This window comes from Teleopsis dalmanni, chromosome X (genome assembly GCF_002237135.1).
Source record: "Teleopsis dalmanni isolate 2A chromosome X, ASM223713v2, whole genome shotgun sequence".
Classification (NCBI taxonomy): domain Eukaryota; kingdom Metazoa; phylum Arthropoda; class Insecta; order Diptera; family Diopsidae; genus Teleopsis; species Teleopsis dalmanni.
In genome coordinates this window covers 96,969,368-96,974,025 of record NC_051848.1, presented here as the reverse complement: position 1 = coordinate 96,974,025, position 4,658 = coordinate 96,969,368, and positions in this window count along the sequence as shown.

Sequence of the window (4,658 nt, the reverse complement as noted above, 5' to 3'; positions counted from 1 at the left end):
TAAAATAGGGTGTAATGTGTGTTTTGTGACAACTTCTTGTTGAAATTACCAATCTTTTGCATCCATTGATATTCTTGTAGTATAACGATCAGAATCACCTTGGCTGGTATCACATCTTCGTCACTTTCAGAAAAAGTATAGACCTATTACACCTCATACCTGCAGACCATTGCATTGTGAACATAGTGGTTTTTTGTGTTAGTTGCTAAGGGATCGTCGAGGTTCTAGTATTTGGATCATTACTTTTGTAAGTTCCTTTATACCAAGCTCAGCGGCTGTTAAACTATCCAAATTGTAAAATGGCAAACGTTGAACTAAATACTTGATGTCTTGGATAGCAGTTCTGTTTGACATATTTCACTGAAACAGTGCCACGAAGTGGATAACTTTTTATATTTGTATAAATGTGTCTCAATAAGTAACATCAAACTAGATTCACTTAATTTCTTCGATTTATTCTTAATATAAAACGTTTTTATAAGAATTGTTTTATTTCTTTTTTGCTTGATATTAAAACGGTTTTTGTTGGCCTTTTAGCTTGGCGCTCAATAATAATTTCATAATTATGGGGTCTCGGTGCTACGCCAACTGAAATTGGACTCAAAGACATAACCTGATTTAATTTTCCTTTTCATATATGTTATGTGCTATGTGCTATGTGCTAAGCTAAGTTTTGTTAAAAAGAGATTAATTGTCGCCTAAGGGCGTGGTATTTCAGTGAAAAAGATTAAATTTTTTCTTCGTAGTTTTAAGTTTAAATCTTGTTTTTATTTGAGTATCTTTTTAATTACGAATAAAATGCGCCAAAAGTGGAGCAAGTCTCATTTGACTGAATTCATTGCTGATAAGTTTGCAATATAATTTTTTCTTTTATTCGAATTATAGTTCCGGTGGAGAGTGATTATATATTAGGCCAAAAGCTACATGGTTAGATTATACTAAATTACAGTTTATTAATAGATAATTCAACTAATTCCAATTAATTATAATAACTTAAGATATATTATAGTAAGTAATTGCATTGAATTAAGCTTAAAAAGGTGTTTATTTAGATTAACCTTGATATATATTTGTATTATCTTAAGTCAATATTTATAAAAATTAAAAATAAATAAAATGAATAATGTTAAGATTAATTATCTTTATTGATATGATCATCAATTAATAAAATCGAAAGACAGGTGTTTATAAAAGTACTTAAAAAGTATTTAATATTGTCTATTTAAATAATATTGTTATAATATCTTACATATTATTATGTTATTTGAATTTGAGTTGTTCGAAAACTCCACCACCTTCATGTTCGAATGTGTTGGTACTAGAGCGTTTGGGTCGTTTACAGCGCACTACTCGAATATGTTTGATAGCCATATAAAGATCGATTTGCTGATGGACCGATTCGATAGCATGAACATCTTCGAGTAACTTAAAAGTCTTCGAGTTGCTCGATCATTTTCGAACATCTGAAGTGTTCAATTCACCTAATTTAGGTAAATTCGAATACTTTGAAGCAATAATATGAATAATAAAATAGTTTATGCATATAGTAAATTATTGCATTGAAAACTAAGCTTTAAATACAACAATTAAATAATGATGACAATTCGATAATAATAACAATTTAATACAGATATAAACTAATTAATTAAAAATTCGAATACCTATTTTCTAAGATCACTGATGATGAGCACTTGGCAATTCTCGAAACAAAGTTGTGTGGTCAGCCAAATATCAATAAATTAATCTAATTTTTGTTGTCGTTTCTTTATTATTGTTCGAACGCAATTGTTTACTTATTTTGTAAACTGTAAAGAAACCATATATAGGTATATATATATATAGTTTTAATTAGATATATAGAATTATATATAATATATATTTTTGAGTTAATTGTCAATAACTTACCGGAACATAGCTGACAATAGCTCAGGTCTATCTTGACATATGTTTATGAAAGGCTGTCATCCAAAACTGGTAGCGACTAAAAATAGTGTGAAAATGTCCTGTGCGATTCAGTAGTTGTCACGTTAAGCAATTCGGTGTACAGTAATACCCAACGATGATAAAAATTTAAGGGACTTTAATGGTTACTCTTCTAGAGTAGCAGCCAATTTTATGTATTCTAATATTTTCGAGACTAAGACAAAAAAAGCATTCCTTCGATAATAAAATATGCTTAATAGTGTTAAATTCTGATAATCAACCAACTATATTTAAAGTAAAAACTCTACAGATAAACCAGCTAAATATCTGTCGAATTCGGATTCCAGATCAGTAAAGAGTAGCACTTTAATTCATTGAACTTTAGATAATCCAGCTCAATATTTTCACTAGATCTGCAATTCAGATTTGAGATCACTGAATCATGACACACTAGTTGGTTCAACACTGGAATATTCAACTCATTATTTTCACTAAATGCCTATTTAATCATTTTTAGGTTATTATAGAACATTCTTGTTGATTTCTGATGTAATGTCCCGGTTGAGTATGTTAGATCTTTAAATATTTATTCATATAGTGTGTTTATATAAGTGTTTGATGGTAATTATTCTGTTATATATTTATTCGACAACTGAAGTGAACCCTATTCCACGTCCATGCTTACGTAAATATAGTCCACTATATATTAAGCCGCTCTGCTCAAATCTCTATCCTTTGATTACTGAAACGAAGTTTCCCCTTTGCTGTGGAAATCTTCTTTATTCATTCCTAAGAGGTGGCTTAAGTGGGTTCAAGTTTTACACTGTGGCTTTCGATGCTTTTCACCTACCAGAAAAAATAAATCTCACACACTCAGTGGCGTATTAAGAAAAGTCAAACCAAGGTTTAGGGGAATATCCTCCACTTGATAAAATAATACTAAATACAAACAATTTACTGTACTGCTAAAGTACACAAGAAAAAATTTAGTACGACTGACTTTAGTAATAATTCTGACTTCATGTTTGGAGACTATGGCTGCCTATATTTATTTCAGACTTTAAAACTGTATATTGAATATTTCAGAAACTTTTTAAGTAGAAGTCGTATAACTTCTTTCATAGAGTAGTTCTCAATGTTCTTCTTTTTCCGTAACATGTTTATAATACTTGAAGAGCCAAGCTTTTTATAATTGATGCGCTTCATTTTTATTGCTCTGTTGTTATGGGCTTAATCAGAAATACCTATATTGTTGAAGACGCTTCATTTTTTCTTCGGAAGTGGAAAATATGTCTTGCAATGTTGCTGAGCTGTTGTCTTTCATTGTTATAAATAAATAAATAATATTATATAAATAATAAATAATAATGAATATAATATGTGAACTAATGTCAAATTCTTTGTATATAAATTTATATATAATATATGTATAAATTTATATAAGTACTTGGACGAATCATTTAGTTGAAATCATGAAATTATATTGGAATATAATAACTGTCAATCAAAAGCGCATCCAAGTGTAATACAATTTATAAGATCTCATCTAATATAGTTTTATTCCATAAACGCCTATGTGCGCGGCATATACTAATATTGCAGCTACTGAAAGCTGCTTAAATATTCAAACCCACACATTAGACCGATATCTTCTTAATATTGAAATATAAATTGATACCCTGTAATTATAAGTGAACCGACTAAATAAAAATGCTAGTTTCGTTTTTTCCTTTGTATCTACTACGTTAGCTCAGCTACTAAATATTTTTGATTGATGTCCACCATTGAAGGAGCGTTTGCTCTGTCAATCAAAAGATCAGCGTTAAATCAAAAATCAAAGGCAAAATGCTTTATGAGTTTAGCTCGTGCGGGGCACGTACTGTTCAAATATTAAGAAAAAATCACACTAACCTTGCCCACAGACTAACTGCACTTTTACCATTTTTCAGTTTGTGATGCCGCTGATGGACTTCATCAGCCACGCAGCAATTTAAGTTGAAAAGTTGAGATTGTCGGCAAAAGCTAACGCCATGATTTTAAAAGTGATGGATTATAGTGAGTAAATTTTTCGAAATTTTTTTTATTTTTTTGAGATTTTTTCAAATTATTTTGTTCGGCTCTCATATTTTTTTAAATGCTTAATTACTGGCGCAACAATAATTTCGACCAACTTGATAAAATGTTCGCAGTGATCTCTTCGAGATAAGATACTTTCAAAAATCGTGTTTACAAATGGAGACTCATTTCCGTTAATGCTTTAGGCTCAGTTTTGCAAGTTTCTTCAAGAGTTTCAAATTTATTTGAATGTATTTTAAACCTAGATGGTTGTGATTTTATTTTATTTAATTTTATTTTATATTAATTTTATTTAGATAAATGTATTGTAGTTTCACGGGAATATGTGCCGTCAACTGGAAAGAAAAAGCAAATAATCCATTTCAATGGGATGCTAATGTTTAATAGACTTTAAAGATTATCACGTTAAGGATGATGTTGATGAATTAAATAGAAACAAAAAACTTCCCAATATCCATCATTAGTAAACATTGGAAATATCAAATACAGTGATTCCCGACCTTTTTTTGACCAAGGTCCATTATGATATATTTGTTTCAAGTAGGGACCACAAAGTTTTAGATGATTATTTTAATGTCTTCTATACAATTCTGGTATAATGTATAATGAATTTTATAAATGAATTGGTACATTATATAGGCTATGAAGTAAATACAACC